Source organism: Puma concolor, chromosome B1 (genome assembly GCF_028749965.1).
Source record: "Puma concolor isolate L17-30 chromosome B1, mPumCon1.1.hap2, whole genome shotgun sequence".
NCBI lineage: Eukaryota > Metazoa > Chordata > Mammalia > Carnivora > Felidae > Puma > Puma concolor.
Window position 1 is genome coordinate 89,519,747 of NC_141670.1, and position 13,901 is coordinate 89,533,647.

Below are 13,901 nucleotides of genomic sequence, written 5' to 3' on the forward strand. Positions count from 1 at the left end.
TGGTGAGACTGGGCATCTTTTCCTTGTTCCTAACCTTAGGGAAAAAGCTCTTACATTTTCACCATTAAAGATGATGTTAGCTATCATTTTTTTTTCATATTATGGGTATGTTTTCTCTAAACTTACTTTGTTGAGGGTTTTTATCATGGATGGATATTGTATTGTCAAATGCTTTTTCTGCATCTATTGAAATGATCATATGGTTCTTATTGTCTGATTGATGTGATGTATCATGCTTGTGAATATTGAACCACTCTTGCAACCCAGGAAAAATTCCACTAGGTCATGGTGAATTTTTTTTTAATGTATTTTTGGATTTGGTTTGCTAGTTATTGTTGAGGATTTTTGCATCTATGTTCATCAGAATTCTCTTTTTTTGTGGCATCTATTCAGATTTGATGTCAGAGTAATGCTGGCTTTATAGAATGAATGTGAAAGTTTTCCTACAATATCTATTATTTGGAATAGTTTGGGAATAATAGGTATTAACTCTTTTTTAAATGTTTTGTAGAATTTGCCTATGAAGCCATCTGGTCATGGACTTTGGTTTATTGGGAGGTTTTGATTAGTGATTCAATTTCTTGGCTGGTAATAGGTCTGTTCAAGTTTTCTATCTCTTCCTATTTCAGTTTTGGTAGACTATATGTTTCTAGAAAAGTATCCATCCAATTTATTGGCATATAGTTTTTCATAATATTCTCTTGTAATTGTGTTTATTTTTGTGGTTTTTGTTGGTTGTTATTTCTCTTCTCTCACTTGTGATTTTATTTGTTTGAGTCCTTTCTCTCTCTCTCTCTCTCTCTTTTTAAGTTTGTTTATTCATTTTAGGGAAAGAACATGAGTGAATGTGTGCACGAAGAGGGAAAGGACAGGGAGAAAGGGAGAAAGAATCCCAAGCAGGCTCTGCCCTGTCAGTGCAGAGCCTGACATGGGGTTTGAACTCACAAACCATGAGATCATTACCTGAACTGAAATCAATAGTTGGATGCTTAACTGACTGAGTCTCCCTTCTCTCTCTCTCTCTCTCTCTTTCTTTTGATAAGCCTGGGTAGAGATTTATCCATTTTATTTATTTTTTTCAAAAAAAAAAAAACAGCTCCTGGTTTCAATGACCTGTTGTATTGTTTTTTAGTTTCTATATCATTTTTGATTTAATATTTATTCTTTCCTTCCTTCTGCTGGTTTTAGGTTCTGTTTGTTGTTCTTTTTCTAGCTCCGTTAGGTATAAGGTAATGTTCTTTATTTGAAAATTGTCTTGCTTCTTTTTAAAGTTTATTTATTTATTTATTTTGAGAGAGAGAGAGAGAGAGTGAGGGGATGGGGATAGGAAGAGAGAGGGAGAGAGAGAGAATCCCAAGGAGGCTCCATGATGTGGAGTCCAATGTATGACTCGAACTCATGAACTGCAAAATCGTGACCTGAGCCAAAATCAAGAGTTGGATGCTTAACCTACTGAGCCACCCAGGTGCCTCGAAATTCTTCTTTCTTCTTCAGATAGGCTGGTATTGCTATAAACTTCCTCTTAAAAACTCTTTTGCTGCATCACAAAGGTTTTGGACGATTATGTTTCAATTTCATTTGTTTTCATGTAAATTTCAATTTATTATTTTATTTCCTAGTTAACCCATTCATTGTTTAGTAACATGTTCTTTAACTTCCATGTATTTCTGGTCTTTCCAAATTTTTTCTTGTGGTTGACTTCTAGTTTCATAGTGTTGTGGTCAGAAAAGATGCATGCTATAACTTTGATCTTTAATTTGTTGATGCTTGTTTTATGGCCTAACATGTGATCTATTCTGGAGAATATTTCATGTGCATTTGAAAAAAAATGTGTAGGGGCCCCTAGGGGGCTCAGTCACTTAAGTGCCTGACTCTTGATCTTGTCTCAGGTCATGATCTCATGGTTCATGAATTCGAGCCCTGCATTGGGCTCTGTGCTGTCAGTACAGAGCCTGCTTCAGATCCTCTATCCCCCTCTCTCTCTGTACCTCCCCACTCAGGCTCTCTTTCTCTCTCAAAAATAAAATAAACATTAAAAAATAAGAGTAAAGAATGTGTATTTTGCTGTTTGGGGTTAGAATGTTCTGAATATATCTGTTAAATCTTTCTGGTCTGGTGCATTATTCAAAATGATCGTTTCCTTGTTTATTTTCTGTTTTGATGATCTGTCCCTTGATGTAAGTGGAGTGTTAAAGTCCCCTACTGTTTTTGTATTATTCAAAGTGCTCCTTTTTTTTCATTATTCACTATTTTATGTATTTGAGTTTTTCCATGTTAGGTGCATAAATACTTACAATTGTTATATATTCTTGTTGGATTGTCCCCTTTATTATTATCTAATGTCCTTCTTTGTCACTTATTGCAGGTCTTTGTTTTAAAGTCTATTTTGTCATGTATAAGAATTGCTTCTCTGGCTTTCTTTGGACATCCATTTGCATGATGAATGTTTCTCCATCCTCCCACTTTCAATTTCCAAGTGTCTTTAGGTCTAAAATGAATCTCTTGTAAGAAGCTTATAGATGAATTGTGTTTTTTATCCATTTTGACACCCTATGCTTTTTTTAAAGTTTATTTATTTATAAATTTTTTAAATATTTGTTTTTGAGAAAGAAAGAGACAGAGCATGAGTGGGGGAAAGGGTCAGAAAGAGAGCGAGACACAGAGTCTGAAGCAAGCCCCAGTCTGTGAGCTATCAGCACAGAGCCCCATGTGGGGCTCAAACCCACAAACTGTGAGATAATGACCTGAGCCGAAGTCGGACTCTTAACTGACTGAGCCACCCAGGCACCCCCCTTTTTTTCTTTTTAAGTGTATTTATTTTGAGAGAGAGAAAGGGAGAGAGACAGAGCATGAGTAGGAGAGGGGCAGGGAGAGAGGAGACACCGACAACCCTATGTCTTTTGATTAGAGCACTTGGTCCATTTGTGTTCAAAGTAATTATTGAGAAATGTTATTTATTTTCATTTTATTAGTTGTTTTGTGGTTGTTCCTGAAGTTCTTCTCTAATTCTTTTTTTTTTTTTTAATTTTTTTTTTCAACGTTTTTTATTTATTTTTGGGACAGAGAGAGACAGAGCATGAACGGGGGAGGGGCAGAGAGAGAGGGAGACACAGAATCGGAAACAGGCTCCAGGCTCTGAGCCCGACGCGGGGCTCGAACTCACGGACCGCGAGATCGTGACCTGGCTGAAGTCGGACGCTTAACCGACTGCGCCACCCAGGCGCCCCTCTAATTCTTTCTTGTCTTCCCTTTTTCATGGTTATATTTGGATTTCTTTCTCTTTATTCTTTGCATATTTATTAGAGTTTTTTGATTTGTGTTTACCATTAGATACGTGTATAATCTCCTGCATATAGCTGTCTATATTACATTGATGGTTGTTTAAGTTTGAATCCATTCTTTACTCCTCTCCTACCCACATTTTAGTTTCGGTGTCTTATTTTACACCCTGCTTTTGTGTTTCGTACCTTCATACAGTCACTTTTGGTCTTTCCTTTTTGCTAAAAGTTCCCTTTAATATTCTTACAGGGCTGGTTTAATGGTCATGCTTTCCTTTTGCTTGTGTTTGTCTCTCCTTCTTATCTGAATGATAGCCTTGCTGGATAGAATATTCTTGGCTGCAGATTTTTCCCATTCAGCACTTTAAATCAATCATGCTACTCCCTTCTGGCTTAGAATGTTTCTGCTGAAAAATCTAATAGCCTTATGGGGTTTCGCTTGCATGTAACTGTCTTCTTTTGTGTTGTGGCTTTTATAATTTTTTATCTATCACTATATTTTGCCATTTAATTGTAATATGTGTTTGTGTCAGTCTGCTCTTACTGATTTTGTCGGAGGTTCTCTGTGACTCCTGGATCTGAATATGTTTCCTACCCCAGATTAGGGAAGTTATCAGCTACTATCTCTTCAGATAAATTTTCTGCCTCCTTTTCTCTCTTATTCTTCTTCTGGGACTCCTATAACGCAAATGTCATTACATTTGATGTGGTCACTGAGTTCCCTAAGTCTATTCTCGTTTTAAATAATTTTTTTCTCTCTTTTTTTCAGCTTGATTACTTTACATTACTCTCTCTTCTAGGTCATTAGTTCATTCTCTGTTTCTTTCAGCCTGCCCGTCATTCCAACCAGTGTGTTTCTCATTTTGCTTATTGAGCCCTTATCTCTGCTGCATTATTCCTTATCCCTGTGTAAAGGGTCTCATCGATGTCGTCCACTCTTTTCTCAAGCCCAGTGAGTATCTTTATGATCATTACTTTAAATTCTCTATCAGGTATATTAATTATATCTGTTTCACTTAGGTCTTTGGCCATGGCTTTTCTTCTGTTCTTTCATTTGGACAAATTCCTCTGTCTTCCCATGTCACCTGGTCTCTGCCTGTTTCCCTGTATTAGGAAAGTCAGTGTGTCTACTGTTCTTTTTTTTTTTTTTTTTTAATTTTTTTTCAACGTTTATTTATTTATTTGGGACAGAGAGAGACAGAGCATGAACGGGGGAGGGGCAGAGAGAGGGAGACACAGAATCGGAAACAGGCTCCAGGCTCTGAGCCATCAGCCCAGAGCCTGACGCGGGGCTCGAACTCACAGAGTGCGAGATCATGACCTGGCTGAAGTCGGACGCTTAACCGACTGCGCCACCCAGGCGCCCCAGTGTGTCTACTGTTCTTGAGGGTAATGGCCTTATGAAAAGATATCCTTTAGTGCCTTTGAAGTGCAGTATCTCCTATTCCCCAGGTCCTTGTGCTTCAGGGAATGTTTCCAACGTGTACTGCGTGTGCTTGGCTTTTGTGTTCTGGCTGCTTTATCCTTCAGGCCACTCATCTGCAGAGGCCTGTTGTAGCAGTGTTTGGTCCTTGATCTGAATGTGGCATTTTAACTACGTGTGCTCTGTCTACTTGTGAAATGACACCTGTCACTGGCACCACTGGGAGCAAGGCCCTGCAAAACTTCCTGGTCAGGAGATGCAGTATGTGTGGAGATTTGGACTGGTCTTCTCAGGAAGGGAACACACTGTGCTGGGACTGAGGTGAGTGTGACTGAGAAGGTCAGTTTCACCAGAGAGTGGGGTGCAGAGCTTAGTGTAAACAAGTTAGGTAGCAAGTGTCAGTGCTGCACTGGTTCCCACAGGTGTCCCCGAGGGGAGTGGGAGGGAAATGGCACTTGCTAGTTCTTTGTAACTGGAGGGGTCTTTCTGTGAATGCTTCTTCTCTGGGACATGATCTGAGATGAGCAAATAACCTCCCCACTGTGTGCTCCAGTTGCTCTTTAGATCACTGTTTCCACACTATATGCCTGTAAGATGTTTGCTCTGCCTTTCCCCCAAGAGTAACCCTAATGCCTCAGCTAAGCCCTCTGATCTTTAGAACGTCAAGGTTTAAGCCCTGCTGGTTGTAAGAACAGGAAATTCAGCCCCACTCAGTTTCTAAGCCAGTTGCTACGGGGATTCATTTCCCCGGTGAACTCCCCTGTGTGCTAACCTGTCTCTTGCTCTTCTGTAGGATGGTCGCTCCCTTCCCACTACGGTGGCCGTGATCCATTTCTCTCCCAAACCATGTCTCTGCATTTCCTACCTTCTTTGATGTGGCCTCTTCCTTACCGTTAGTTGTGGAGGTTGTTCTTCCAGTCTTCAGGTCAATTTCTGTGGTACTTGGAATGATATGATAGTTATCTATCTGTATTTGTGGGACAAGGTGAGCCTAAGGAGCTCGTATTCCTCCACCATCTTCCCCCCTCTCTTTTAAGACTATATTTTAGAGAAGTTTTACATTTACAACGAAACTTGAGAGGAAAGTATAGAGGTTTTCCGTATGCTCCCTGTACCTGCATAGCCTCCCCATTATCAATATCACTTACAAGTATAGTACATTTATTATCAAAGATGAGCCTACACTGACACATCATACTCACCAGAAGTCCATAGTTTGTCTTAGGGTTCACTCTTGGAGTTATACTTTCTGTGGATTTGGACAAATATACAATGATAATATCATACAGAGTAGTTTCAATGTTCTACAATCGTCTGCACTCTGCCTATTCATCTCTCCCCTCCCCTACAACAACCATTGGTATTTTTATTGTCTCTATAATTTTGCCTTTTCTAAAATGCCTTTTCTAGACTCTAGTTAGAGTCACATAGTGTTGTAGCCTTTTTTAATTGCCTCTTTCACTTCTTAATATGCCCTTAAAGTTCCCTCATGTCTTTTCATGGCTTGATAGCACATTTCTTTTCACTTGTGAATAATGTTCCATCATCTGGGTGTGTCACACTGTGTTTACCCATTCAGCTCCTGAAGGGCGTATTGTTTGATTACAAATTTTAACAGTTATGAATCAGTCTGCTATAAATATCCATGTACAGGTCTTTGTGAGGACATAAGTTTTCAACTTCTTTTGGTAAGTGCCAAGGATTGCAATTACTGGATCTTGTGGTAAGAGTATGTTTAATTTTGTTAGAACCTGCCAAACTGCCTTCTAAAGTGGCTGCATCATTTCGTATCCCCACCAGCAATGTGTGATATTTCCTCTTGCATCACATCCTCACCACTGTTTGGCATTGTCAGTATTTCAGAGTTTGGCAGCCCTAACAGGTATATCTCACTGTTGTTTTATTTGCATTTCCCTAATGACGTATGATGTAGAGCATTTTATATGTTTATTTGGCATCTGTATATCTTCTTCGGTGAGGTATCTCTTAAGGTTTTTGGCCTATATTTTAAATAGGGTGGCTTTTCTTCTTATTGTTGAGTTTTAACCGCTCTTTGAATATTTTGGGTAATAGTCCCTTATCAGAAGTGTTGTGCAATCGTTTCCTTCCAGTTTGTGTCTCGTGTTCTCGTTCTCTTGATGTCATTACAGAACAGTTTTTAATTTTAAGGAAGTTCATTCAGATTATCAATTCTTTGTTCCATTGGTAATGTCTTCAGTGTTTCCTGAAAAAGGCATCACTCTACCCAAAGTCACAAAGTCATCTGAGTTTTCTCCCTTGTGATCTTGTAGCTGTTTTATAGTTAGGTGTTTCACATTTGGCCTATGATACATTTTGAATTCATTTTTATGAAGTGTGTAATGTCTGTGTCCAAATTCATTGTTTTTGCATATAAATGTTCAGTGCTAACACCTTTTGTTGAGAAGACTGTTTTTGATCCATTGTGTTTTCTTTGCTCCTTTGTCCAAGATCAGTTGACTCTATTTATGGTGGCCTATTTCTGAGCTCTCTAATCTTTTTTCGTTAATATATTTGCTTATTCTTTTGCCTGTACCATGCTATCTTGATTACTGTAGCTTTATGGTAACTCTAAGGCCTTAATTTTCTGCTATAAAAATAACAAACAGTATAAGTACGTTCATGTGATGTTTATTATTGTAGACGAAATTCAGAAGTTTTTGAAAAGAGATAAGATATTTTATTACATACAATATTTAAAAAATTGTTTTATTTGAAGACAATGTAGGATCACCTAAGATCTTTCTAACATGTCCTGGATAACTTTTTCAGAATTTGCTCAAAGTATTTAACCCGGGGGGGCGGGGAGTGTTACATTCAGTGGTCCAGGTCACATATAATTACTCCTGGAGGCATGCTAGAAGTTTGTGATTTATCGTTCCATAGATACAAAATGTAAATATGAAATATTCCTCCATCCATCTGTTACGCCTCTAGAAATGGTGAAAAGACAATTAGAAGCTCTAGTCTGAGGGCCAGTGTTTGAAATCATGGCAGAGCAACTGGCATTCCACTGGAAGGCTCCAAAATCTGAATTTAAAAAGATAATTCTCAAGGTGATTTACTTTTTATTCTGAAAAATATGATCTAGTTTCCTTCCTACATGGTATAGGTTCTCAGCCCAGATACGTTTGACACTTAGGAGTCACTGTATTGTTAAGGTGATTTCTCCTTCTTCTGCTTTGGGTAAGGAGGTTCTCCTTTGTTTCATCTCTGCCCAAAGTTCCTGGAGCTGGAGGCTTTCTAACGTGGTTTCCGCAGAACATATTTTCTGAAGTGGGAGAAAAGATATTACCTAGAGAAATGCAATGGAGAACATGGCCTATCATAAATAATCCTTATAACAATTTTCTTTTCAGTTCTGCCATATGAACTATCTTGCTTCGTGCCATCTTCCCCTTCTGTAATCAGTTGGCATTCAGCTTTCTCTGTTCCTGTCCTTGTTATTCTTCATTTAATCTCAAACACCGTTGAAATCTCATCTACTGTAGTTGTGTTCAAAATTCCATGTTTAATCTAAAATTATATTATAAATAAAATACATATTGTCTTTGTACAGTCCCTTATTTTTGTGTGAATATTACTCGTATCATTTCAGATTAGTTTATCAAAACTGCCTAGTGAAATTAGTTTACCAGTTATTTATTTCATTAAATTGTGTTACATTAAAATAGTTCAGAATCCTAAATAAGGCGATGTGTATTTAGCAAATGAATTTTGTGAAAAGTCTCCTGTAATCTGACTTTCATAAAGATACTAAGCAAATTTTTACTTTTCCAGTTTACTATTCTTTTTAGGTTTCTCATTTATAAAAATAATATTATTGTGTGTAAACCAGTGCCACAAATTAATTAAATTCTTTCACTATGTGTTTCTCTTTTATGTATCAAGAACTCTACATTTCCCCAATTTATCTATGAAATTTCTGACTATCTTTAAGATAAATCTAAAACACAATTCTCTTCTTTTCTTTATGTGTTTTCTTGCTTTAAAGCGCCAAGACAAGTCTTCACTTCATTAGGTATTTTCTTTTTTTTTTTTTTTTTTAATTTTTTTTTCAACGTTTTTATTTATTTTTGGGACAGAGAGAGACAGAGCATGAACGGGGGAGGGGCAGAGAGAGAGGGAGACACAGAATCGGAAGCAGGCTCCAGGCTCTGAGCCATCAGCCCAGAGCCTGACGCGGGGCTCGAACTCACAGACCGCGAGATCGTGACCTGGCTGAAGTCGGACGCTTAACCGACTGCGCCACCCAGGCGCCCCCATTAGGTATTTTCAAATACCACTATCAATACCCTATTTTGTATCCTCATTGTCTATTTTCTGAATTATAATAGATTTCTAGATGGTTTTCTGCCACTAATCTCTCCCGTTAAGTCATTCTCTGTATTTGCATGAGAATTATTTTCTCCAAAATTTTCTTAAGTAATTTCTTTTCTGAAAAACTTCGCTGTTTGTTCATAACCTCAGATAAAACCAAGCAGTATAATAGAGATGCTTTTCCAGTCTTGCTGTCACCTGCCCCTCTGACCTCTTTTGCTCTTCTGGCTTCCATTTCTGTTTCTACAATAGGACCTACATTATGAAATATGCATGTTTAACATCAAAATAGGTAAGCTCTCATTAATAGAAGATTTAATTTTTCTTCTGGCAGTACAAAACAAATATTGAACCAATATTTAAATTAGGGGAACACCAGATTATCATTCTTCTGGTGGACTCAATAGGATTAGTTAATCAAATAAATAATGCTGACAAAGAAAAGAAAAAGTTAAACATGACTTTGATATTTGAGCCTGGGTGATTGGGAAGATAGTGTTGCTGGTAGCAAAATTCAAGGAATATGCTAGAATGTAAGTTTAGAGAAAGCTAGTGAGTTCAGTTTGGAAATGTATATATGTACACACACACACACACACACACACACACACACATATATATGTCTATAAATATAATTTTTAAAACATATTTATAGTTTATTTTTTAAGAGAGGAGAGAGAAAGTGCATGCGAGTGGGGGAGGGGCAAAGACAGAGGGAGAGAGAATCCAAAGCAGGCTCTGCATTGTCTGCACAGAGCCTGATGCGAGGCTCGAACCCACAAACCCTGAGATCATGACTTCAGCCAAAATCAAGAATCAGATGCTTAACTGACTGAGCCACCCAGGGCCCTCCAGTTTGGAAGTATATTGATGTACTTATGAGGATACTCCAGTGGACAGAACAAAGCACAGTTGGAAATGTTCCCATGAAGATTTGCAGAGGGGTTATATTTAGACATGTGCACTGAGAGAAATTTACATTAGGGAAGATATCGCAAAACTGTTTAATTCACTGAATATTATATTCATTTACATCTTTATTTTATACAAAGGAAAATCTCCTACTGTGGCATATTTATGCAAATCATAAATTTTAGAAAAATCATGGAATTCCTTAGAACATTTCATTTGTTGTATATCTGTATGTCTTTTCTTAAACCAACTTTTTGTGCTAAAATGATAATAAATACATCTATTTAACAAAACAAAGGACTAACTTATTAATATATAATGTAGTAGATTCTTTCTGATATTCAAATCCCATTTGAATAGTGGTATGCAGTGTTGTGCTTCTTGGTTGTCATGGCAACTGCATCTCAAGTTTACAGCATCAAATCTTTATTTTCTATGCATTTTTAAAAGACAAGGATGTATAAAATAACAAGTTATATAATGGCTCCTTTATGTTTTATATTGATATAACAGATGGAAATGCACCTCTGGTGATGTAAAATATACTTCAATTATAGAGAGAACGCACTTTAATGGTGAAAATGTAGAATTGGGCTAAGAGGCTATTATTGATAAATATACCAACATTTAACAACAGAGGCTTGAAAAAAAATGTTAGCTACCGGAAAGTCATTTCCATCTTCTGCTAAATATTAGCTATGTATGAAATAATTGTTGAGATTTATGAAGATGCAGTAATTGTGATTTCGTCTAGTTCTGTTTTAGCTACAATAATGTTATATGTTAAGTGAAAACTTAATAGTCTCTTATTTTGCAGCTTTCTCTTTGACACACAGAGAGTAGAGACTATAAGTACTCTCTACGGTTAGGGTTCTCTACATAAAATAATTATCTCTGTAATAGATAAATAAAAATTGCTTATGCCAATATTTTATTTATTAGGTCAAAAATATGGTAATTTTCCAACTCGAATAAAGTGCCCTTATTTTTAACTTATAGCAAATCAAGTGTATTTTTGCATTTAAATGAAGACACAGACCTCTTTAATGGTAAATACAGGTGAAAGAATTGAAGTACGAGGAAAGAATTAAAAATTTCAAAAGTTAGTCAAAGGGTCTGTTTGTTATATAGATAGAAATTACCTTCTTACTTGGAGCATCCATATAGAAGTTGAATTAATATATAATGGAGATAATTTCCAAGATAATTCTTTGTTTAATGCACTCATGTGGATGTTGACCCTGGTGAACTTTAATACCCTCCTTTAACCTGAAAGCTTCAATAATTACATGCAATTATTTGCCTTGATACAGAGTTGTGAAAAGAAAAGCACAGCACAAAGCTTGATGTATTATAAAAACCAACAGTGGCTAAAATACTATTTTTATTTTTAAGGATTATTTTATTCAGAAAACACAAATAATTTATAGGTAAGCAATTAGAATATTAAAATTTATGCCTCAAAATTGACCTTCTCGAAAATAAATTTCTATGAATATTTAAAGCAATGCTGGGCAAAAAGTGGCAGCATTGATTTCCCTCTCGGGAAGGAAATAGGTAATGCATACAGGAAGTGACAATGTGCTGCCTTATGTTGATGGCGATAGCTCTCTCTTCTATTTGTGACTGCATGCAGCTAGGGAATGAACCATCTGGGCTGAAATGATTGGTTTTGTTGCCCTTCTGATTTTGCTGAACTCACTATTTAAAAAAATCTGAATCAATAAGCTATTCAGACAATTGTGCAGATAGGACTTTTTATTCTTAAGTTGATTTGGCATGTGGTGGAGTTTAGCATGAATCTCATCAGAGGAGAGGCCCGTTTCCAAGCAGGGAGCTTCAGGCTAAGATTTCTGTTGCAAGTAAGTCCAGAAACCCACGTATTAAAATATGACTCTGTCTTAAAAACGGAAAAAGACATGTTGCTGGCGCCCCAAAAGTCAAGACTTTTAAAATAAAATTTGCTTAAATTGTCCGAGTACTATAGTCCATCCTATTTTTAAACTCTGGGCCTCAAAACTTTCTAATTTCTGTTTTTTTTTTTAAGTTTATTTATTTATTTTGAGAAAGAGGGAGCACGTGCAGGGGAGAGGCAGAGAGAGAGAGAGGAGAGAGGGAGAGAAACCAAGCAGGCTCCTCATGGTTAGTGCAGAGCCCTACACAGGGCTCCACCTCATGAACCATGAGATCATGACCTGAGCTGAAATCATGAGTCGTATGCTTAATAGACTGAGCCACCCAGGGGCCCCTGTAATTTCTGTTTTTCTTTTTAACAAATATTTTGTCTTGAAGCCACTGATGCTTTAATTATTATTCTCTTATATATTGGATAAAGCAGGAAGTTCGAGTCCAACTATTCAAATGTGATTCCACCACTTTGTAGTTGTGTGATCTTATACAACGAGAAACTATACTAAGCTACTTTTATCTGAAATATCAGAATAATTGTTGTAACTCAAAAAGCTGTTGTGAGGGGAAAAAATAGTAAACCATCTGCCACCTGGCGTAAAACGGGCATCTGATAATTAGTAATTCCCTCCCTTTTCCCACTCTCAATTCTGGTCTTTTCAAATGGTCATTTACCTTGAACTCTGTCTGTCATTAATGTACAGGTTCCACTGGACAATAAGAAACAAATCAGTCTAAAGGATACTTTGAATAGAGAAGTAAAATTTCTTGGAGCAAGCATTCAATTAGGTTATAAATATCACAAAGAAACACATGTAATGATAGTTTTTGGAACATCTGCACAAACAAAATAACCATCTAAGTAAACAGAAGAGTAGGAAATGGTGATTTTTTTTTCGGCAGATATTTGGCTCCAACAGCCACTCTGATTTATGTAATTTTATCATTATGCTGCAACTGCTTTCATTCTGAATTATTCATTCAACATAAGCTAGCAATAAAGGCAATGTCTTTCTTCAGCTAAAAATTCTCTGACATTAAGAAGGCTGTTTAAATGAACCATGGAGCTTTCCTTCCCCCCACCCTCCATTTTATGGTCTAAATAGATGTTGCTCTTGGACAAACCACATTCGGGGGGGAATTTATCACAGCTTTAAGAAAAGCTACACATACACTAATAGAATAGAATTGTCTTTGAGCCATGTCCTTGAATGGCCACTAATTTCTTTTCTTGGCTTCTTGCTTGTCTGGAGAGAGTTTCGTTGAAAGGCCTATAATGAAAATAACAGCACAAATATTGGCTTCTGCTGCTAAAGATACTCCAGATGGTTACATGTTTTTGAAAACGCATGTGCTCCTATGATTAGTTTTCTCAGCTTACACTTTCAAATATGAAATCAAGAAATAATGAATCATTAGTGTAATATTTTGCATCTTTATCAGTAGAGCTCATATTAATACACGTAGCACATTGAAACTCAACCAATTGTTTTTTGATTATATATGTTATACCGAAATGTTTACAGAATATGCAATACATATTCTTTGCACAAGGCAGCCCTTGGCTGTACCACATTGAAATTATGTAAGTTCTATTATTTAGTACTACTTTTTTACATTACTAAAAATTTAGATATACTCTTTAAACTGGAATTTTTTGTCTGTGTGAAAGACATAGCAATTTTCTATTAGTATTCTGTATTTTGATCTTTCATCTATATTTTATTTTTAAATTTTTTTTTTTTTTCAACGTTTTATTTATTTTTGGGACAGAGAGAGGCAGAGCATGAACAGGGGAGGGGCAGAGAGAGAGGGAGACACAGAACTGGAAACAGGCTCCAGGCTCCGAGCCATCAGCCCAGAGCCCGACGCGGGGCTCGAACTCACGGACCGTGAGATCGTGACCTGGCTGAAGTCGGACGCTCAACCGACTGCGCCACCCAGGCGCCCCTCATCTATATTTTAAAGGTGGTCCTATCAAGTTCATTTTTATCAACAGTAACTGACACAGGATTTGGAACAAAGACATGCTTACCTATTGA

The 13,901-nt window shown here is 36.9% G+C and overlaps 1 long non-coding RNA gene across 3 annotated transcripts in view; it reads left to right on the forward strand.

Annotated features, from left to right (window-relative positions):
• LOC147581755 (uncharacterized) overlaps window positions 1-13,901 on the forward strand; it is a 191,754-nt gene that overhangs the window by 85,764 nt on the left and 92,089 nt on the right. The window lies entirely within an intron of this gene.